This window comes from Camelus bactrianus, chromosome 8 (assembly GCF_048773025.1).
Source record: "Camelus bactrianus isolate YW-2024 breed Bactrian camel chromosome 8, ASM4877302v1, whole genome shotgun sequence".
NCBI lineage: Eukaryota > Metazoa > Chordata > Mammalia > Artiodactyla > Camelidae > Camelus > Camelus bactrianus.
This window is the reverse complement of record NC_133546.1, coordinates 50666627-50691305: the sequence shown is the minus strand read 5'-3', so window position 1 is coordinate 50691305 and position 24679 is coordinate 50666627. Positions and strand designations below refer to the sequence as shown.

Below are 24679 nucleotides of genomic sequence, written 5' to 3'. Positions count from 1 at the left end.
CAACCCAACAACGAAGGAGAATGAAACTAAAAGAGGACTTGGGACGGAACCCACGGAGGCCGAATACACCCAGAAGTTTCTTTGAAGTCCCATGTCTTACCTTAAAATCCTTGTAAAATTGGTGCATTATGTTATATAAAATAGCCATGCATGCTTATTTTAATATAAAATAATGTGTCACATGGCTTACTAGTTATAATCCCAACGTAGCACCACACACTTCTGGCTAAATGGGCTGTAGTCCTAGACACGTAGGGTAAAATTCCATCTCTCATCCTTGCTCGTTTTGCTGCCTTATTCAACTTAGTTACTGGCTGTGAATCTCTGTTCTGAATAAAAAATTCAGAGTAAGGTCATTTCTGTCTTGCACTAAGTAAGAGAATGTGGCTAGCCCTTTGTAGGCCCTCAATACATGGCCCTAGTACAAGAAGGCATTTTAATGAATTATTATACTGGGGAGGAAGAGTTGTCTGTAGAACATGATATCCTAGGAGGGCAGAATACGGGCTGATGCAGGGCTGGAGGAGCTGTGGCAGCCAAATCACTGTGAGTGGCACTTTAGTAACATCATATCCACAGTTTAGGCTGACCCCAGGAGTCAATGTAATTTCTAGCTTGTGCCTGTGCCCCTGAGTGTTACTTTTCCCCATCCTTCCTTCTCTGCTAGGGTGTCCTCAGATTTCCTTCTCTTAATGCCTATGCAAATGTTGAGATTCTTCTCTAATTGAAATTGAATTTTTGGCTTCTATTATTGTTATTGTCACCTTCGACATCAGAACAAAAAAGAATTTTCAGAGCTTTATTTTCTTACTGCAACTAGCGAAAGCACAGGGAGTGATCGTATTGCTCGAAACACCTGGGTTGCGTCACAGAGGCAGGGCCTTGAACCCACACCCCCATCCTCAGGCCCTGACCACACCCTTCACAAAGCTTCAGTGTGCCATTACCTGGGGCACATCCCCAGGCTCAAATCATTGTCCCTTGAGGGAAGAGCAACAATAAAACAAAACAGTAGAGCAACTTTTGAATATATATTGACGATGAAGCTGTTTTACTCTGGGAATAAGAGTCAGAATAAGTGGACAGTGGCTGTGATGAGTGTGGAATTATTCAGCAAATCCCAGAGTAGAAAAGCCAGAGGGCAACTCTTCCTTGAAATGATTTTAATCACAGGGTTTTAAAAACAAATAAAATAAATCATCATATTTATCCATGTTTCCTCTATTTTCCTTTGCATTTTCACTTAAGAGAGAAGGGCTCAGGGGACTTGTGGGTACATCCACCACTTTGGTTACTTTTATATTCTTAAAGATTTTTCACATCTTTTATACTGAAGAATAGCTATTCGTCTAGAGTAATAGTACTTATTTGCCATGCAATTTGGACCGAAGATATCTAAATACTTTTCCTTGCCTTCAGCAATTTCTTCTGCACTTAGTGAAAGATTTAAATGCATCTGCCTTTGGAGCAGAGATAGAAAGGCCTGGAATTTTGCAAGGATTGAAGTGTTTGGTCAAAATCTACCACATCTGAATTTTAGACTGGCCTTTAGGGACATTGGTTCAGAAGTGGGACCTGTTTTAGTTGGCTAAGGGTGCCATAACAAAATACCACAGGCTGGGTGATGTAAATAACAAAAATGTATTTTCTCACTATTTTGGGTGCTGGAGGTCCAAGATGACTGTGCCATCACCGTTGGGTTCTGGTGAAAGCTCCCTTCCTGGCTTTCAAATGGGCGCCTTCTCACTGCACCCTCGCATGAGAGAGAGAGGGTGCTATGTCTCTTCTTAAGAATACTAACCCTATGATGAGGACCCCACTCTCATGACCTCATCTCAACTTAATTCTCTCCTAAAAGTCCAATCTCCAAATAGCATCACAATAGGAGTTAGGGTTTCAAAATATGACTTTTGGGAGGAGACAGTTGAGTTGGCACTATCATACAACTCTGGGTTCCGTCTTGTTTCCTTGTCCCTAAAGTTGAGCCTGGCCCTGGACAGCAAGGCATGCTTGGTACTTTTTTTGCTGGATGCTCTAGGTCAGTGCTGAAGCGGTCTTGCTGCTGATCCTGCTCTGACTTTAATGGCACCATCTTATATTTTAAAGAGATTTTATTTTTTAGAGCAGTTTTAGGTTCACAGCAAAATGGAATGGAAAGTACAGAGGTCCCATATACTTCCTGAACCCTTACACACACACACACACACACACACACTCACCCTCTCACTCTCTCTTCTACTGTCAACGTCCGCTGCCAGAGTGGTACGTTTGTTACAATTGATGAACCTTCAGTGACACGTCATTACCACCCAAAGTTCATGTTTTCATTGGGCTTCACTCTTGGTATTGCACATTCTATGGGTTTTGAGAAATACATAATGACATATATCCACTGTTACAGTCTCACACAGAATTGTTTCACTGCCCCTGAAGTCCTCTGTGCTCTGCCTACTCATCCCTCCCTCCTAACCACTAGCAACCACTGATCTTTTTACTGTCTCTATATTTTGCCTTTTCCAGAATGTCAAATAGTTGGGATTATACAGTATGTCACCTATCACATTGGCTTCTTTCACTTAGCAATATGCCTTTGAGATTCCTCCATATCTTTTTTTTTTAAACAAAACAGCTTTTAAAAAAATTTTAATAATACACTTTATTAATCCAATGTATCAAAATAGTATCATTTTAACATGTAGGCAATATAAAAAAGTATGAATGGGATTTTAACACTCTTTTTAAATTCTTTTTCATTGAAGTATAGTTGATTTATAATGTTAGTTTCAGGTATGCAGCATAGTGTTTCAGTATTTTTGCAGATTATACTCCATTATAAGTTATTAGAAGATAAAAGCTATAATTCCCTGTGCTGTACAATATTTCCTTGTTGTTTATCAACTTTATACATAGTAGTTTGTATCTATTAATTCCATACCCCTAACTTGTCCTTCTTGCCTTACCCTTTCCCCTTGGTTACCACAAGTTTGTTTTCTTTATCTATACCTCTGAGTCTGTTTTTGTTTTGCATATACATTCATTTGCATTATTTTTTAGATTCCATATATAAGTGATATCATACTGTATTTGTCTTTTTCTGTCTGACTTATCTCACTAAGCATAATATTCTCTAGGTCCATCCACATTGGTGCCAGTGACAGCATTTCATTGTCTTTTATGTCTTGGTAGTATTCCATTTTATATATATATATATATTTTTTTACATATATAAAATATATATATTTTTATATATAAAATATATAAAAGTATTCCATTTTTTATACACACACACACAAACACACACACATATATCACATCTTTATTCATTCGTCTGTTGATGGGCACTGACGAATCAGTGTCTATGTCTGGCAATTGTAAATAGTGCTGCTATGAACACTGGGATGCATGTATCTTTTCAAATTAGTATTTTTGTTTTTTTCTGGATATATATACCCAGGATTGGAATTGCCAGATCATGTGGTAGTTTTACTTTTAGTTTTCTGAGGAACCTTCATACTGTTTTTAACAGTGGCTGCACCAATTTACATTCCCACCAATGGTGTATATGGGTTCCTTTTTCTTCACAGCCTCACCAACATATGTTATTTGCAGACTTTTTGATGATGGCCATTCTGACACATGTGAAGTAACATCTCACTATTGTTTCAATTTGCATTTCTCTGGTAATTAGTGATGTTGAGCATTTTTTCATGTGCCTGGCAGCCATCTGTATGTCTTCTTTGGAAAAAATGTCTATTCAGGTCTTCTGCCCACTTCTGATTAGGTTTTTTTTTTTTTGATATTGAGTTGTATGAACTGTGTATATATTTTGGATATTAACCCTTTGTTGGTCATATCATTTGTAAATATTTTCTCCCATTCTGTAGGTTGTCTTTTCATTTTGTTGATGATTTCCTTTGCTGTGCAAAAGCTTTTAAGTTTGATTAGGTCCCATTTGTGGGTTTTTTGCTTTTTTTTTTTTTTTTTTTTTTGCCTTAAGAAGCAGATCCAAAAAAAAATTTCTATTACTTATGTCAAAGAATGTTGTGCCTATGTTCTTTTCTAGGAATTTTATGGTTTCAGATCTTCCATCTTCCATTTAGGTCTTTAATCCATTTTTGATGAATAAAACAGCTTTGTTGAAATTTAATTCACATATGATAAAGCTTACCCTTTTAAAACATTTCTTCATTGTATTCACAAGATTGTGCATCAGTCCTCACTATCTAGTCCCAGAACATTTACATCATCCCAAAAGAAACCAGTACTCATTAGCAGTTACTCCCCATTCCCCTTCCCCGCATCGCCTAGAAACCACTAATCCACTTTCTTTCTCTATGGTTTTGCCTATTCTGGATATTTCATACAAAGGAAATCATACAATATGTGACCTTTTGTGGCTGACTTCTGTCTCTTAGCATAGTGTTTGCGTGGTTCATCCATATTGTAATATGTATCAGAGCTTCCTTCCTTGTTACGTCTGAATAACATTCTAATGTACATATACCATGTTTGTTTATCCATTTGTCAGTTGATGGGCATTTGAGTTGTTTCTGGTTTTGGCTATTATGAACAAGACTGCTGTGAACATTTGTGTACAAGTTGTTGTGTGAAGGTGTTTTTAATTCTCTTGGGATATTTATTTGGGAGTAAAATTGCTGGGTCATATGGTAACTCTGAATTTAATCTTTGAGGAATTAAACTGTTTTCTAAAGCAGCTGCAGGATTTTACATTTACACCAGCAATATATACGCTCCAGTTTCTCCACATCCTCACCAGTACTTGTTAATATCTGACTTTTGGATTCTAGCCATTATAGTGAGTGTGAAGTGGTGTCTCATTGTGGTTTTGGTTTGCATTTCCCAAATAACTAATGTTGAGCATATTTTCATGCTTACCGGCTATTTGAATATCTTCTTTGGACAAATGTCCATTGAAATCATTTGCCCACTTTTAATTGGGTTATTTGTCATTTTGTTGTTGTGTTGTTAGTTTTTTATATGTCCTGGATATAAGTCCCTTATCAAATATATGGTTTACAAGTGTTTTCTCACATTCTCTGAGTTATCTTTTTACTTTCTCAATGGTGCCCTTTTTAAATTTCAGTTTTATTGAGATATAATTGATATACAGCTCTGTATAAGTATAAGGTATACAGTACAATGATTTGACTTACATACATCATGCAACGTTTACCACCAGTTTAGTTGAACATCCATCGTTTCATATAGGTATAAAATTTTTAAAAATAGAAAAAAAATTTTCCTTGTGATGAGAACTCAGTATTTACTCTTGACAACTTATATGTATAACATACAGCAATGTTAATTATATTTATCATGTTGTACATTATATCCACAGTACTTATTTATCTTATATCTGGAAGTTTATACTTTTGACAAACTCCAATTCCCCCTCCCCTCCCCTCTACCTCACAGATCTGATCTTTTTCTGTGAGTTTGTTTGTTTTTGAAGTATAATTGACCTGCAACACTATGTTAGTTCCTATTACACAACATAGTGATTTGATGTTTCTGTACATTTCAAAATAATGACCACTCTTTCACATCTTTTCATGTTTAGATAGTTCATTTCTTGATTGTACTGAATGTTGGTACCATCTTTGTCTGGATTCCTATCCTTGACTTCAAGTCTTTTGTTACCTAGATATGGTCCCAAGTGTTCTCTCTTTATGTATCTGAGTCAACATCTTTGCTGATAAGATCTTAATCCTCAGAGCATGGGTTCTGTCAGCCCTCCTCCTTTTACTCTCATTCACCTCTCATCTCAGATGCATGTTCCTTCCTGCTACATAGTTTGTTATCTCATTGGCAGCTGTCCTTGTGTAAGTCCCTGGCTTCTGCTCAACCCACAGGTTTGCTTGGCTCTCTTTTATGTGAAGTCTTATCCTTGCCAGAGCCCTGGTATGGCAGTTGACAGGCAGGGAACACCAGTAATGCTATAGAAATGTTTATGCATTTGCTTTTGGCAAAACTTAAGTCTGTTCTAAGCAGCAAACTGGAATCTTGGTCCTGAGGAGAGAAATCTGCAATGGCCACATGAATCCAATAAAAAGTTCACACACCCCCTGCCCCAACTAACAAACAAAAACACTAAAATAGTAGTTAAGGTAACTTATTAAAATATTTTTGTGTTAATTCTGTTTCAAAATATGATTAATATTAAGAATTTTTGAAACTTATTAATTAACACTGCTGTTCTTTATAAAGCAAATGATTTGCATGCAAAATGTATTGCTTTCCCTTCTTCCTCTCCTCCTCCCACCCTGGGGAAGTTAAACAGGTTGAAAATCCAAACAGTGAAGAAGAATGTTGGTAGCTTCATGGGTGCTTGTATTGTAGCAAGTTAGGAATAATCCAAGAGACAAGGCTTGGCTCAGTATCACTAACACGATCCAGGCCTATTTGGTTCAGTTCTTTTATTACCATCCATAACTGCATTTTTTTTTCTTGCAGAGAAATAAAATGGTATGATGCAGAAAGAACTCCATTAAAAGAGTGGAACATTAACCTTTCTTGGTTTCTCTATACTGATAGAAATGACATAATTGCATATTGTGTTTGAATCCACATGGGAAGTCTGAAGGGATGTGAGAATTCATCTGCAGGTTGTTCAAGCTCTATGAAAATATGAAAAAAGCACTACATTGGTAAAATTCTGCAACAGTAACAAAAAGCGTTGTTGTTTTACTCTAGCAGATGCAGATACTATGGAGGGGAAGCCAGGCTTGAGAAAACAAAGTGATGGGTCAGGCAGATGAGGTGGTTGTAACCACTGGTATCTTAAAGCATCCTCCTTGCACACTCTTTGACAAATGGAGACAATACCAGGAATTATGAATGTATGTCATAATTATGTTCAGCTATACTCACAGTGACCTGTTCTTGACCCATATCTGAAGACGATTTGGTAGTTGTTTCTTTTCCAATAGAGTGGTTGAAATCTCTTGTTTCTCTTTAAGTGTATGGCCAAATTCATTGTTACAGAACTACAGATGATTTAATTTAACATGAAATGAATGAAAAATGGACTTACTCCCACCTTGATTACTGTCAGCGTCTTAATAGCGGAAGAATGTCTTTTTACGCCTAGGAGTGAACAAGATCTGAAGGAGAAAAGGCTTAGAATGCAGGGCTGAGGAAGCATCATGCTGTCTGTCCCCAGGGAGAAAAGAAACCGGTCCTCATTTTGAAATAGCTTTTGGCTATGGCTCCGAAACACTCAGTGGGCAGCTTTATAAACTGTAGTCCTTTCTTCGACAAAGAGAAAAATTACTGTATGTCTGTGTACTCTGAAAGGAGATAGAGAAGGCTAAGAAGTAGATGCAGAAATTATTATGTACTTGTAACAAGTACCCACACTATGAAATATTCTTGTTTTTTAAATTAAGAAACACTGTGCATTCTTCTATAAACATAACTTTACATTTGTGTGGAAAGTTCTGATTTTAATTGTTTTGTTTTATATTCAGATTATGTGTTCCAGTTCTGCATTAAGGAGTATACGAGATGTATATAAATTAATATATTTAATATACAAGAGGACTTTCATCACAGTCTTAGAATTTTTTCTTCTTCAGTGTTCTGCAGTTTTTAAAAATATCTTAATCCAAAGTGGTGGTTCTCATTTTGCAGTAGAAGTGTGAGCTGGGGCATACATCTCCCATTTCCTATCCATTATATCTCTCTTTCCCACACTTGAAGGTCTAATCTTAGATTTCCCTCACCTTTCTATTGCAGGCAATAGAAAGTGCCAAACTTGAAATCAGTTTTGAACTTGAAGAGTTTACATAGGGTCAGTGGAGCTGAAAGTTAGGATTCTTTTCTCTTTAAAAGATATTTCAACCAGGAAAAAAAAACTTTTTTTTGTTTGTTTTCTGTATGAAACAATATAACAAAACTGACACATAAACAAGACATTTCAACAATATGCTAAGATAAAGCCCTGAAAATTAGTTTACTTTCAAACTGTTTCAGAGCTGTCCTTCTGGAATAAAACCACTTTTATAGAAAATAGGGAACACTATTTTGAAGATTCCTTGATGGTATGGATGTTAAACCAAGCATATTGTCAAAGTAAACACGGCCAGGAGAAGGCCTCCTATCTATTCTAATACATTTAATTTAAAAAGTGGTATTTCTTTGTTATTAGAGTCACTTCTAGGGAGTAGAGTAAAAAGAGTATGAACTTTAGAAGGAAGCAGAGCTATGCTTAACAGTCACATCTAGGCTGAGGATCTGAAGACCCTTCAGTGTCAGTCTCCATACCTTCCTTGAAGGATTGTTTTAGGAAGATGTAGTGAGATAAATATGCAAAACACCTAATGAGTTGTTTGAATATAATTTATTCAATAGAGACCTGTTATTTCTTCAATCTTAAAAGAAGTATAAGGACCAAAAAAAAAGTAACACTATAAATTCATCATCACACTTTATAGGAGAATATTGAATATGGATTACCTGCCGGAACCTTAAATGGTGACAAATGAGTAATCTTGGGAAAGAGAAGAAATAATTAGAATATAAGAGATATTCTAATAATTTTGTCTTAGTGACAGCAAAGGGGCCAACGCCCTGCTGGTGTGTGCACTAAAAGCCCTGGCCCTTCTGAGCCCAATCAGATGGAATTGCTATCTTCTGGAATTGTCCAATCACTAACAAAACAGAGGCTTCCTTATACATTGGTCATCTGCAGTGATCACTTTATTCCTTGTGTCTAATTATCAAACTCTGTCTCTGGGGGGAAAAAAGGCAGTTTTAAAGTTTATAAATTTGGAGAAATAATTTTTGTAATATTTTAACTAGAAATTAGGCATGGGCAAAAATATATGGTAAACATTATACAATGTGGTACTTTACAGGTTAGAAATTATAAAACCTTTGTAATTAGTTACATTGTGCATAATGCTTGTGGGATAATAAGGCTTCATCAATAAATATTTGTTGTCTACCTGTGCTGTGCTAGGCCCTGGCATAGAGTGATAAAGAAATAAATCAGGGTCCTCACTCTTAAGGGGCTTATACTCTAGCAAAGCAGATAGTGATAAGTGCTAAGATGAAAACAGGATAACGTGTTGGAGGGTAGTGGGTGGGGCTGGATAGCCAGGGACACTATCTTGGAGAAGGTGACAGTTGAACTAAGATCTTAAAGATGAGACTATTTCAACCACATGAAGATCTAGGGCAAGAGGACTCCAGCAGGGGACATAGGAAGTGTGACATAGTGAGCAAATGAGTGCTAAGGCCATGAGGCCAAAAGAAGCATAGTGTGTTCAGGGAAAAGGAAAAAAATACTGTTACTGAACCATGCAAGAGAGGGTGAACTTGGTAGGAAATCAAATTAGAGACATAAGTAGGCTTCGTAGGAACATGGTAAGGAGTTGAGTATGACAAAAATTCATTGAATGGAACAGGTATCAGAGAATTTTAAGAAGGGGCAAACCACATGAGATCACACTGATGCTGTGTGAAGAACGGATTGCTGGGGCCAGAGCATAAAGCAAGGATACAGTTTAATCTGTTGTTGCAGTGGACTGGATGAGATGGTGGTGGCTTGGGTCAAAGTCATGGCAGTAGATATAGGTTGATGGGCAGATTTGGGATCTATTTTGGCAGGAGAGCTAACAGGAGCTAACAGAGCTAACAGGACTTGATGATTAATTTGCTGTGGAAATTGTGCTGAGAGAAGGAGGAGAATCATGAGTGACAGAGTTTTGACTGGAACAATGGAGTAGATGTTACTGCTCTTCATGATTTATGGGGTGGACTGAAAGTAAAACAGTTTAGGTAGACTTAGAGCTCTCATTGGGACTTGGTCCTATTAGACTTTCAAATGGAATTCAGTGTAAGACTCTACAACTTATGAGAGAAGTAAGAATTGAAGATAAGACATTTTAGGCCTTTACTATATAGATGGTGTTTAAAAGCATGACACTGGATTAATTCACTTGGAGATATAAGAGAAGGTCTAAAACTAGATCACTCTGACATTTAGACATCATCAAGATAAGGAAGAGCCCATAGGAGACTGAAAAGGAAAGGCAGAAAAATGTGGTACAACAAATATTAAAATAATAACAGCAACAACAACAATAATAAAAGCATTTCAAGAAAGTGATGTTAGTCTACAAGTGTGAAATGCTCTTGAGAAATCAGGAAGGGAGAGAGAGAAACAGGAACACAGGATTGAACAATATGCAGCAGGTTGGTAATCTTGGCAAGAGCATTTGCAGTAGAATGGAAGGGACAGATGACCAAACGGAGTGCATCAGACAGGTGATGTAGGGAGACAGAAACAAGGTCAGATGGCTCAAGAACTTTTGCTTTGAAGATGAGCAAAGAAATGGGACTATAGCTGAAGAGAGGTGGGAAGTTCTTTCTTTCTTCCTCCCCTACTCCCTCTTCTTTCTTTTTTTCTTCCTCCCTCCCTTCCTTCCTTCCTTCCCTCTTTTCTCTCTTTCTTAAGAAAGAGTTGCTAACCCGTAGGATCAAAATGCTTGAGGATGTAGGAGAGTGTGGAATCCAGGGCACAAGTAATAGAATGACCTTTGAAACAAAAAAGTAGGTTCATACTATCTTTTGGAAGATCAAGGATGTGTAGTGATATGGGGAAAAGGTGGCCACAGGGGAGTGCACTTGCTGATGGGTGATGAAAGCTTTCCTATCTAATGGCTTCTTTTGTCTTGAATAGGAATGAAGCATGTTTTAAGCTGAGACAAGGGTTTGGAGGAAAATAAAGGAGATGTAAAATGGCTTTATAGAAGAATGGGAGAGCAAACTTCCTGGGTAGTGTTGAGAGTTCGATTGAAATGTGTACTTATTAATATTACATTTAGCCAAACTGTTCATGTATGAGTTTCCTACGGCTGCTGTGACAAAGTACCACAGTGAGGCTGGCTGAAAACAGCAGAAATTTATTCTCTCACAGCTGGAGGGCAGAAGTCCAAAATGGAAGTTTTGGCAGGTTTGATTCCTTTTGGGAGCACTGAGGGAGAAATTGTCCCCTGGCTTCTGGTAGCTGCTGGCAGTCCTTGGTGTTCTTTGGTTTGTAGATGTATCCATCCCATTTGTGCCTCCATCTTCATGGGGTATTTCTCTGTGTTTGTCTGTATCCAAATTTCCATCTTCTCATAGGGACACCAGTCTTATTGGATTTAAAGCCCACCCTAATCCAATGTGACCTCATCATAACTTGATTACACCTACAAAGACTCTTTCCAAATAAGGTCACATTCACAGGTTCTAAGTAGACATGAATTTGGGGGAAATATTATTCAACCCAATATATCTCAGTTCTATAATTTTCTCTAGAAGTGTTTATTACTTGGATCCAAATACTGAGTGAGTTTAATCAGGGTGAGGTTTATTAGGATTATTGTAGTATCACTTCCTGCACACATTAACTTTAGCCAAGAATTATTAAATGAGTGTTTTCAGTGACTTTTGCTAAGTGAATAAAATTTATCTCTTTTTTATAGAAATATTTGTCTTCAAATTATATTGTAAGTTTTTCGTGTTTCTGGTGACTTTGAATGAAAGATCAGAGCAAAGAACTATATATTTTTCCAGCTCAGCTTTTGATTTCAGAAATGTTTCATCATCTGGATGATGGTCCAACTCTGGAGGCCTGAGTACTACTCCTGTTCCACCAGTGACTGTAATATGATCCTGGGTCTGTCAAGAAACTTTTTTTTTTGTAACTTTCAAGGACCTCATAGATTTCAAAATAAATGCCTGCTTCAGAGTTTACAAATGAGAAAACAAAAGCATACAGGAATTAACTGAATTACCAAAGACGTTATATTTAAATAGAGGTTCAGTTGATGGAACTCCTAATTCATTGTTGTTTTTGCTCTGCATAAAATTGTTCTGAACCTTTTACTTCTCATTTATAAGGTGAGGAGAATATATCCCTTGACTCTCTTTGGTGGTGGTTATAAATATAGAATGAGGAGAAATAGATGAAAAATATGTGCAAATCCTAGATTCTCCTCCCTTATAGCTGAGACCATTTTCAATGATTCTGGCTTCTGACATTTGGATCTTGATTCCTAAGTCCCTTATTGAAGTGTTACAAATACAGCCAAGTACATATAAATATGAAACCAATGTCTTGCTTTAAACTTAATGATTATTAGAAAATGTTATAGAAATTACTACATTTCTTCTGATCTGTCCCCCCAAATAGCAATTTCTGATTCTCAGATATCATCAGAGATGTTTCCCTATTACAGTCTTTTCTTCTGTTTTCCTCATTAGGTATGTATCTAGTACTGTAGAAATAACTCTCAAGTCATCCATTTGTCAGCCTGGAAGAGCAAACAAAATATCAGGGACAGTGTGTTTGACCACATTCCAGTTTGTAAACAAGTCTTGGTTGGGTAGCTCTGTTTGTGAAGTGGAAATGTGGTCAACAGACCCTTAGTCCCAACAGTCCACAGAGAAGGCTAAATCTTCTTCTGATTTTCACAGGATCAACTACATAAAATATTGACACAGTTGAGTGATGCATTGCTGGTGTTCATCACTTAGTACTGAAATTCCACGTGTTTATAAAGGGGCACCGATCTGGAAGTAGATTGAAACAGTTATCTATTAAAAGTTTGTTGGTACAACAAATTGCAAAATAGAAGTTTATTTTCCAGTTCTTACACTCTCCATTTGTATACAGGGTGTGGACCTACATTTTGATTCAAGCTTCCTCTCTGTTCATTTTCTTTTCATTTTAAACTTGTTGCCTCATCCATTAATTTACAGAATTAAAAACCGTAACTGAATTCTCTTACCTCTGTTGTGTGCTCTCCAACAGTGCACGTCCAAACAAGCCCATGGCAGCCCTGATCCCGCAGTCTGTGTGATCCTTCGGTCGGGAGGAATGTGAAAGGTAGGAGGTCGGCGGTGCCCACATCCTTAATGAATGTCAGCCCTTGAAGCTGGGCTCACCTGCAATAAGAGTTTCAAAAACTGCTAATTAGCATCACTACATTAAAGTGGAGAAGGAAAAATCTATTGGCACCCTGGTCAGTTCCTCTCTAACAGCTTTCTGTAGCATGGCTAACCACTTCAGGCAGGGCCCATTAAAGAAAAAAAAATCTTAATTCTGTATCCAACAACTTCTTTTATGATGAAGTGAATCAATCAGAATGTTTCAGTCCTGAATGAAAATTAAATACAAAGCCCTATTTGACATCCTGAACGGGTTTACAAAGTTTCCTTGAATCCTGTGACATTTACAAGTGAACTCTACCGTATTGTTGGAGCAACCCAGGAGCACAATGTTCTTGGAGAGCACTGGACAGCTATGTAGTCAGATAGTATAATAGCTGGCAGGTACAGATTCTCTCGTAGAAGGAACGACTAGGAAGGTATTGTTATGTACAAACAGTTATTACTAGAAGTTTTTTTTTTTTTTTAATCTTTAGTTCTTAGTTGTAAGAATCATGCTCTTGGCAAAGAATATACTTTAGTTTCTGTCAAGAACACTCTTAAGGATCAGATCAAGTTTTGGGGTTTTCCTTGGACTCTAGCAAAGGCTGAGAAGAAGAGCCCTCTGCTTGCTTTTAAGCTGGCTTCCCCTCTGAGAGACAGCTGCTTCTGATTTCTGGCTCCAGACAAATCCTTTTCTCAGGGGGTTGCTTAGGGAGCAAATCTGTTCAATCTTGAGTTGCTCCATGGTCTCCAGCTCTCTATACTCTCAACCTAAGCTGTTGGGCTTTATCCCTCACAGCTTAGTAACATGTTAAATCCCTGAGATAAAAGACAGAGAGCTGGGGCAGATACTACTTTATTCTGCCTGCCTCCTCTGTATCAGCAAGAACAATAAACCACAAAGTTTGGGATCCCAGTTTTGCCTTTGCTAGCTGTGTGTCCATAGGCAAGTTATATGCCTCTCTGTGTTTTAGTTTCTTCATCCTTAAAATAGTAATTATACATTTGATAAGAATGTTCAAAACGTTATGTGTGATATTTTAAGTGAAAGTGTTTGAGAATACAGTGGGGCTTGTATAAATAATAGTTTTCTTCCCCTGAAACCTTGTAGTAAGCTTCCAAGAAAGAGTAGAAATTAAGGGTTGGTGAAGAATTGTCCTGAAGATTTGTGTTCAGAAGTTTCCTCATGACCCATTAGACCCTGTGCTTTGAGGACACGTACTTCTGTCCCTGAATGCCTTAGCTCAGCTGGAGTGGGAATCCCTCTCCACTTGTCCATATTCCTAAGGATCTTCATTGCCTTTGCATGGCTTCTTTCCTCCATTATTGCAGGTGGGATGGGGAGTCTAGTAAGAAATATTTTCTAGTACAGTGCTTCTCTAACAGACAGATGCCGCTTGTGTGCCAATACACTCCTACTTCGATATCAGTGCTTTCTACAAAAGGAGGAGAAGGAATACCATGGTCTTGCTAACAGAAGTTACCATGTGTCTTTAGAAATATCTTACGAAGTATATTGCCTACATCTCCCCTCATTGTTTTGTCTTCCTTTCCCTAAAACACAATAGGCATTCAATAAATACTTGCTTAAAAATAAATAATTAGCTAGGGGTTGAAATAAGACTTGGACATTTAGAGACTGGTGGGGGAGGAGGCAGCAGTGGTGAGGTGGGTGAGGGCGTACAGTTCAAAGTATCCTCAAGAATCTAAAATTTGTGTTAGTAGGAAGGGTGAGTGAGAGTCTCTGGAATGCTCGAAGGTCTGTAAGTCATCCAGCTAGAGTACTTGAGGACTACCTTGGTCTTGGTACTATTTCAGGAGTCCAGGCAAAAGTGAAATGACTGAGCAAATTTTGACACCAAGAAAGATGGGATGCAATAAATATACAATATGCTGATTGGAAAAAGGTTTACACATGAAGCAATGAACTGACTATAGAAGCAAATGATTTAATCATTCAGGTGATCTGGAGGGCTCATAGACTTGTTGAGTCTGGATATGGTCTTATCCAGGACTAAGAGCATCAATTGTATGTCTCCCGTGCCTGGTGAGATGGATAAAGTGCATTGGAGGCAGTGCTCAGATCTCTCTGGCACCCCTTCCTCCCTTGGGGATGGATGGACATCTTCTCTAGGAAAATTATCAGGTAAAAGCCTTGAGAGTTCTGAGGTCTGGCAATAATGACCTTCTCTTACCCACACATTCATAAGCAGAAGTAAAAACAGGGTTCCAGAACAACCTCATCCATACATCCCACCAATAACACAACCTTAGCACCACAGTATGCCTTAGAGACCAAGGCATACTTAGGCTTAACCCCAACTGCCTTTTCTCCCTATTTAGATTAATCTTTATAACGCTAAATTTAACTTTCACTGATAATGCTCAAACCATTACCTTGTACCTTTCCAACTCACTCACTTTCTCGGTTACTCCAGCTATATCAAAACTTTTACCAATGGGTGACCCTGCTGATACTATCAGCTTTTCTCCATCCGTCCTTGCTTCTTTGTGTCCTCTGTTTACTCTTCAACCAGCATGGATCCCAGGGTCTATTAATATAAGCATGACCTTGCGTCTACAATTGACTTCCTTGTCCCCCATCTCTTCGTCACACTTGCCTGGCAAAACGTAAACCCTGCTCAAGTGCAACTCTTCACCTACTCGAGACCTTTACTTGCGCACTAAACATGACTAAAGAAAAGTACACAACCATGCCTACTGATTAGATTCTTGACCCTGAACTTCAGTGGCCCTGAGTGTTGGCCAAGTATCCGACTGCATTTCATTATCTTTTCACTCTGCTATTCTCTAAATAAAAATTTCACACTTTTTCTATTCTCCTTAAACATCTAATATATCCTCTCCCATTCAAGAGCCTCATATTAGGTTTGTTAAATTCTTATTTCATGAAGAAAATGCAAAGAATAACAAGAGGACCTCACATCCTCTTTCACTTTACCTCTTCCTTTCCCTTCTCCTCTTGAAAAATTTAGTGCTTAACCTATTAAGCGGGACCAAGCAAGCAGGCATCTGCATGGGAGTTAAGATAGTGGAAATCAGAGAATGTCATGGAAGGTGTCCCAGCATGGGGCTTTGGAGCTCATATAAGAAAAGTCGATTCTCAGCACCACACGTACCAAGCAATTTACATCTGTACTATATATTCTGCCTCCCCTCCTATTGCTTGGGTTAACTGACCCTTCTACTGAAGGCTGGTTTCTTTCCTGTGTACTGGATCCCAGCCTCCATTGACTAGTTAAGGACATTCATCCATCTCTTCTTCAACATCAGTTTATCCCACTGCCAATGCTTCTCTCCACTTAAGAGCAAAATTATTTAGAAAAAAAGAATTATTCTTCATCTTCAATTTCTCTCCTCCTATTCTCTCTTGAACTTACATTAGACATGCTTTAATCCCTATCACTACTCCAAAACTGCCCTTATCAAGGTCACCAGTGGCTTCCACATCATTTAATCAAATGGCCAATTCTTAGTGCCCACTCATCTGACCTATAAGCAGCATTTAGCACAGCTGAAAACTCACACCTTTTGCAAAACACTTGGTTCACTAGGCTTCTGGAAAACCCTTATTTCTCCTTCTGTCTCAGTGGCTGCTACTTTTCTATCTCCTTTGCTGTTTCCTTCTTCTCTCCTCAGTGTCTACACTTTGGAATGTCTTAGTGCTTGATCTTGAGAACTTGTCACTTCTCTGTTTACATTTCCCCCCTAGATTTTCTCATTTGTCTCATAACTCAAAGAGCTGATGACCCACACATATATACCTCTCCTCCGAACTCCAGACCTATTGTATACAACTGTCTATTTGGTATCTCCCCCTGGATGTTTAATGCATGTGGGACACCCAATATGTCAAAATTCTCACTCATTATTCATCCAGTATCCTACAAACCTGATTCTCCTATAATCTTCGTCTCAAAAAATAACAACTCTAATCCCTTATTACTCAGGCCAAAAATCTTTTGAGTCATTCCTCATTCGATCCATCATCAAATTTTCTCAACTTTATTTAAACTAGATCTAGAATCTGACCACTCTTTACCATCTGCATGCCACTCTCCTGGTCTTGTCCACAGCCCACTGTTATCTGGATCATTATAGTGGCTTCCTAACTGTTTGCCTTGCTTCCACCCTCATCTTAATTAAGCCTAGTCTACCTTAGTAGAGCAGCCAAAATTGTCCTTTCACTTTGTGTCAGATCGTACCTCACCTCTGGTCAAAACCCGTCTATGGCTTCTGAGTTGCCTTCAGAGAAAAATCCAAAACTCCGTTTGCTACTCTTTGACCAGATTTTTTACTGATCTTCTGTTTCTTCTCTGGGAATTGGCTTCTTTGCTCTTCTTTAAGGACTTTTACTTGTTCCAACCACAGGACTTTTACACTTGCTGTTACCTTGGCCCAAAACCTTCTTCAAAATAATGCTCATGCATCTCGCCCTTACTGCCTTCAGAATTCTACTCAAATGTCAACTAATCAGGGACACCTTCCTTGACCACCCTATATAAAATAACACCTTCGACCCCGTCCTCCCAACAGACCCTATTCTGCTCATACTGCATTATTTTCTCTACAGTACTCCCTGCTATCTGACATATTATATATTTGTTTGTGTAATTGTTTATTGTCTGTCCCCCTGACACTAAACTGAAAGCTCAGTGAGGGCAGAGGTTCTGTTTAGTTTCTTCACTGCTGTTTTGCTAGCAATAGGGCAGTGACTGACAGATAGTAGCTACTTAATAAACAGATTGAGAGATTGCAGAAATGAATAATAGATCCCACCCCTCAAGGGAAGATATCAACTATTCTGAGAGAAAATTCCAACAGATTATAAGTTACTAACCCCTCAGGGTAATTTTTGTCTAATTACAGCTAAAAAGACTTGAGGGAATAAAAATTTGTGGGAATCAGGACACCAGGTGTCCAGTCCTGGAACTGACCTTAACACACTATGTGACTCTGAGTAAGAGTCTCTGTTTATATTTCATCATCTGTAAAGTGATGTTGTTGGACTAGGTTGGTGGTACTTAGCCTGGGGTGGAGGGACCTTATCAGTCCACAGTGGGCTTCGGATGCTGTGTGCATCTCCTACACGTGTACATTTTTTTATTCACATGAGAGAGAGAAAGGTCTGTGGCCTTGAAATGGAGAAATCCTTGAAGTCTCTTTTAGTCCTAACTTCATATGATTCTAAGTTTTGAAAGAGGATGACAGGAGACAGCCTGATGTTGCTCTGCACAGCTAGAAGGCAGTCTCAGTTCTGCCAGTTCCTAAGTCTTTTCTCACTTTGGTTTGTATCACTTGTAAAATGAAAGCATTGGACTAGATGATCCAAAATAGTATCTTCCAATTGAATGAATACATTCAATTCAAACAAAGCAGATCAAAGCAAAGAAATCAACAAACAAAACCTGGTAGTAAACTTGGGAATTCACACTGGTCCCTGCTGGGTCCTCAGGAGTCAGCATCCCGACCTGCTAATGTTCTAAGAGCACTTTGAGAGGGAAGAAAGAGACTTAGAGGGGTGGTTCCTGCATAAGACTGAAGCTGAGGGATCCAGTGATCTCAAAGATGGAGGATTAGGTCTTAAAGATGACTAGGAATGGAGAAGCAAAAGATTCACTGCTTCCTCCAAAGAGACTTGGGGAGTCTGATTCCTTAAAATTTAACCTCATATATCCTAAAATAAATTATGGAAAAGATAATTGCAGTGTTGGAGAATTTTATTTTGAAGATTTAAATGGGTGTGTATAGACTAATGCTCCCTTGTTAGTCTGCTTTTCTCATTAGACTCCATATAACATTTGTTTACTTAGGATATGAATTTGTCACAACATGCATAATTTTGATTTATTCCACTCTTCTCCCAGCTCTCTCCCCCTCACTCCATGCTCTTGCTAGTGCCTGTTATTTCTGTCTTTATAAGTGTGTCCTGTTTGCTCTGGAAAAGAAATTCATGACTAGGTTCTAAGAACACACATAGCACTTAGAGAAGTTGTTGGAAGCCTCTCCTTCCCCAGATACATTGCGGTCCTGGGGACCACAGGGAGGAAGGTGGAAGGTTGAGCCCAGTGATGCCGTCTTTCATTCAGCACCTACCGTGTTCCAAACGCTATGCTGCTCACAAAGTCAAATGAGACACACTCCCTGTTCTACACTCTCACAGTCACAAAAAATAAAGCTGGATGCCTTCACCCAGGGATTTGTACCAGAATCTACTCTGTGTCCAGCGTTTTGCTCCTCCCTCCCTGGAACTGAGGAGGCCAGTTGTATGACCACAAGCAGAATGGCTTTGGCCAGTAGACAATTTGTCTTCATTACTCCTGTGGGGGAAAGGGAGTGAATGGGGTATTTTTTCCGGGCCTGGCCCAAACTCGGCTGTGCCTCGAGGGCCCATTAGGCTGCAGGTCACAGCAGCTGGAGCCCAGGCGCCCAGAGCCGGTCACGCGTCTGTGCTGCCCGCTCCACGAGGCACAATGGAGTCATTGACTATTTATTTACTCGGTACAACAAGGCCGCTGTTGACTTAATTACGGGAACCTCCCTGCCACCCCCGGGATCTTTAAATGACTAACGAACTTTGCACTGCCACTAACTCATCTCTCCTTAACCTCCTTAAAACCAAGTCGCCCCGACCTGGGCAGGCGCAATAGGCATGAAGGGAGCACGGAAGCCGAGAGTGGTGACGGAGCGGGTAGACCGGTGTTTTGCTTGAGAGCTGGGTAGGGTTTGTCAGGGCTGAGTTTCTGAGTGTTTCAGGGCTGGGCTGAGCCAGGCGCTAGCCCCGGGGTGTGGAGGGTGGCAACGCTGCGTTGGGCGCGGGCAAGGGCTTAACTCTACGAGGACTGCAGGGAACGAAGCAACAAAAGGAGAAACGATTGTCTCCAGCGAAGACAACTGGTCCCTAGGGGCGCAGAATCTCTCTACTTCCGGGTCCTCGGAATTAGAGAATTTAGTGTCCCCAGGGATGAGGGCAGCTCGAGGACTCAGTAAAGCCACAGGATCTCACCTGGCCCCTTCCTTACACAGCCCGTTTGAGGATTGTCTCCCGGCCCAGCGCGTCCGGCCTGTTCCCACTCAGCCTCACTTAACCTCCCAATGAATCGCTCGCTACTCGCCAACTTCCTCTGGGGGCAACTTGCAGTCTCTGCTCTAGTTAATATTGTAGGGCCGAGGATAAAATAGCAGCGGTAGTGAATAACTGTTGACATGTGTGACCCAGAGGAGCGGAAATCGGGGATTGTTTGCAGAAGCTAATTGTTTCCACTGAGAAGCAGGGGGAGCCTGGTATGCTCGCCGCCGGCGGCCCCTCCCTGAAAGTCGAGCTGCGGGAAGACTCCGGAACTTCCCCAACTCGGGCCTATTAAGAAGTCTTCTACAGAATTTAGACGGGCGGTCACCATGGCTGGCTCCACAGGCTTCTTTCTCCAGCCTTTGAGTCTGCGACCTCTGGTTCGGCGCCCAGCAGATCTCAACTCCTTTCTGCGATCTGTTCGGGTTGAGAATTCAGGGACCTGGGGGGAAAGAAGACGTCTGCCATTAAGGCGCCAGACAGGCCGCAGACTGTCCACCGACCCTCCTGCCTCCAGCGCCCGACAATCCGGAGAGTCCCTTTCTGTTTTTAGAAACGGAGGCAGAGAGAGAAGCGCCGTGACTCCTGGCGTCTAAGGGGGTACAGGCAGCAAGCGGGAAGCGCATTGGTAGGGTAGCCTGGAGGTGGAGGTGGGGATGAGGTGCAGGTCAAGATCTTTCCCGCAGACCTCAAAGGGAAATGGCAGTAGTTGGACTAAGAGGGCCACTTTGGAGACTACCAGCTGTTCCTCAAATCCTGGCAGCAGAGAAGTTTCGTTGCTATGGTTTCAGAGAGGTATAAAAGCCACCACCCAGAACCAAACGTGCTCGGGCTCTTTATACGCATTGTCACCACCCAGGGCCAGGCAAATTCTTTGGCGATTTGCATCATTCCTTAACTGAGCATCACATTCCCAGTTCCCCCATTCCAGAGAAGGGTGTACGCTGGGGACTATGTCCAAGTCAGGGAATTCATAACGTCCAGGTCTGTGTGGGCGCCCGGAATTTTCACACTTTCGCTCCTGTGCGGTCCAGGGGCGAGCGCTGCGCCCTGGTGGCGGCAGCGGCCGGGAGCGTGCAGGGGCCGCAGGGAAAAGAGCGCGGCGCCTTTAAAGCAAGACGCGAGGAACCCCCGCCAGGAGGCGTGTCTGTCTCAGCCGCCGCCGCGGCTCCGCGGTCTCCGTCTCCCTGCCGCCGTCACTCTTGCTGGGCGCCCGCGGCTGCGCTGCTCTGTCCGGGAGCCGGGGACTTCCCGCCCGACCTCCTCCCGCTGCTCCTCCCCGAGGACCACCCCTCCCCCCCACCCACTCACCCCCAGCGAAAGGTAAGGACTCCCCTCTGGTGGGCTTCGCTGCGGGCTGCCGCCTGAGGTGTCTATTCCCACGAGGACAGGAGGGACCCGGGGTGGGCGAGGGGCATTTTCTGCCTGGAGGGGAAGAAGGCGGACAGCAGCGCGGCGGAGCCTGGTGCGCTCGGGGCACCTGCTGGACCGATTCGCTGCGAGTGGCTTTGTCCCGCTCGCCTCAGCCAATTCCCGTCAAGGATGCAACTGTCTCGGTTGGCTGCAGGCGCTCGCGTTCTCCACATAAAATAATTTAATAAGTGGACGTGTCGGAAAGTGGCCTCAGCTACTAGGACTCACGCGAGGCGAAGAGAGACAGATGGCAAGAAGCTGCGTCTGCCTGCGGGTCTGACAAACTCCCCAGCCTTCCTTCCATCCGCCCATCCTTCCATTAACCCTCCTCCTTAGTTCCGCGCTGAGGAAGTACAGACGTTGGTTTTAACCCGCGCCAGTATTGGAGAGCCTCTGAAAAAACTCAGAGGGCGTCCCATTTGGGTAAGGGGAGTAGTGCCACCAGGGTGGATCATAAACATCAAAAACTTTTAATGACTCTAATCCCCTGATACTTTTACCCTCAGGGAGTTCTTTACTAAATAACCGGACTTAGCTGGGACCCCTTAGAAAATGATTTCCAATTTAGGGACTAGGGGATATTAGAAAACTTACTACTGCTATCCTTTTGGTAACGCAGAGATTGCCTTCTATCATTTTTTCATCTTCATACTGTATTATGCATCAGAGATTACTTTATGGATTAATGATTATTTTAATTTCACAAGAGATATTGATTCATTTGACTATTAGTTTGTAGTTTAGTTGCTGGAAGATAGGCAATGATATCTCAATCTTGGTTTGTCTTAAGTTCATTACCTTGTAACTTTTTATAGAAATCATTCCTGTAACCACCAAGGCAACATCCGGGGCCCTAGGAACTTATTAGTTAAGCAAACAAAACGAAACACACAGAAGGAAGGTGTTAGAGAAATAAGTGATGCTAGAAGTCTTACCTGTTTGTTTTCTTCTATTCAAACCCATTGAAGTCTGCATAGCTCTGAAATTAAGGGGGGGAAAAGGTTTCAGATCATGTAAATCTATTCCAATTCAATTTCTTAATCAAGATACACTCCTTTTTGCATCTAAAAATTAATTAAAACTCTAAATGTCATTAATCATCAATGGAGCAGAATTTTGGTGGAACAGCTGATATGTGTTCAGGATCACAAGGGATTGCATAGCATAGCATTCAGAGTTAGGAGGAGTGAAGTGCAAATATGCAACAGTGTGGTTTTAACTATCAGTTCTGACATTATTCTCTGGCACCTCTAATGCCATGGATGAACAGGCTGTTTATTTTAGTTTAGCTGCAATACAACAGGCCACATACATGGAAGAATAGGTCAGGTGTAACTAGTAACTACAAGATGAGGTTTCTCAAATGTCACCTAACAACAGGACTTTGGTGACAAGTCAAGTGGAATTCTTAGAAAGAATTCCATGTGAAAAACTTAAATATAGATATGCCATGGGGGAACCTGTGAAGCACCTTTGAAATTCAGATTGTCCTGGTATATGTATTTGCTGTTTCTTGCCAAAGGTATAGGCATTGTCTTTTTAAACATTGTGCTATAAGGATTATTACACATTTGTACATGCCCCAGCAGGTGGCAGCTAACTAGAATAAGATTCATTTTCAGTAGGAGAATAGAAAACTAAAATTGCTTCTCAAGTAATAGTGCCCAAGAATAAGAGGTCATTAGTGTCAGTAAATATAAAAATAGAGTGAAAGATGCAGCTAATGGATTTTTGTTGTTGTTGTTGGAACAAGCTTTGCATGAACATGAAATGCATTTTGTTCTTTGCTAATTTTTCATAGGCTTGCTTTCTCTTTATGTTAGCCTTCTATGTGGGTTTTTTTTTTTTGAGGCATACTTTTAGACACAGCTCCTCTGTGTGTGTGCATATATGTGTGCATTCCCAGTTTGTCATCTGTGCTTTGACCTTGGAACCTACAGAGCTTTGGCTCCTAGAAATAAAGATTGCCATATGGTTAAAATGAGGATAAAAAGCAAAAGTAAATGAAATCATGGAATAAGATGTGTAAATCTCACTATTACTAAATATATATGATTGCCTGACACCAAATAGTGTTTTTTTTTCTCTTTGAGAAAGGAACAAATTACAAATTTATAAGAGTTAAATCTGGTCAGTGAATACTACATAATGACTATCAATTCTTTATATAGCCCCAGAACTATGATGTATGGTATCAGTATTGTGGAGAAACTTGTAATAACTTCAAAATTGCCTTACTATAAGGCATCTTCTACACCACCAAATCATTTTGTTCTAGTAGTGGGGAGGTAATTTGGGGATTTTGTTGTTGTTGTTGTTGTTGTTTTTGCCCTGGGAGTGAGTGATGTGTAATGAGAAAGAATGAGAATTAATCTGATTATCATTGTAACAGATGGAAATCTGGAGGTGGAGGATGCTAGAGCAATAACTAATTGTACATTTTAGAAATGTCTTTAGCCACTGAACATTGACAGCATTATTCAGTATTCTGAATTCTTGGTGGTCTTTCAGGCAATTTTTTGTACTGAGAAACAAGTAGTTTAGTGCTCATGAGGGAACTCACAGGTAATGTAAATGGCTTTTGTAGTAGTATGCCCTGGAAAGGAATGGCTATTAGCACATCCTGGGTATGCCAAGCAATCCCAGTTAAGTCACACTGAAATAAACGCACAACACAGTTGACAAAATAGCCCTCTCGCCAATGTGAACAATGTAGTAATTCAAACTCTCAGAATCTGTGTAGTAGAAATATGCACATTGTCACTTCAAATGGCACATTACCCATTCAATGTACTACTTTCAATGTACTACTTTCAGTGTACTGCTCCAGAATAAATCAATGTCTGGAGCGCTGTCCGCGGTACTGAAGAAAGGTCGTCTCCTGTCTTGCAGAAGTTCTGTTGGACAGGTGGAGTTGCTATCTGTGGTGTTGAAGCCTTTCAGATTAGTTGCCTAATTTAGCGTATGTGCAAAATTGGTTCTTTGGGGACCAATAAATAGTAAGAAAAATTGTGATAGACTTTTTACTGTTTAATTTACTGTGCAAGAACTTCATGAATCTGGATGCTCATCTTTCACTTTTCAACTAGACATCCACTAAAGAATCCCACGAAAACTAAATAGTTTAGAATGCTAGTTTTAAGTAGAAAAGTTACAGCCATAATGTCTAATGCAATTATTTTAACAGAATACATGAACAAGTAGTTATGGTACATTTTGTTTTCTCAGGTT

At 40.3% G+C, this 24679-nt stretch overlaps 1 protein-coding gene across 2 annotated transcripts in view; it reads left to right on the top strand.

Annotated features, from left to right (window-relative positions):
* GRIK2 (glutamate ionotropic receptor kainate type subunit 2) overlaps positions 1-24679 on the top strand; it is a 926084-nt gene that overhangs the window by 323198 nt on the left and 578207 nt on the right. Inside the window, exon 1 of one of the 2 annotated variants that reach the window (XM_074368583.1) lies at positions 21221-21358. The exons of the other annotated variant lie outside the window; for it this stretch is intronic. The gene's annotated coding sequence lies outside the window, so the exon portion shown is untranslated. Of the gene's footprint in view, positions 1-21220; positions 21359-24679 lie in introns of those variants that run through there. 2 annotated transcript variants of the gene reach the window in all.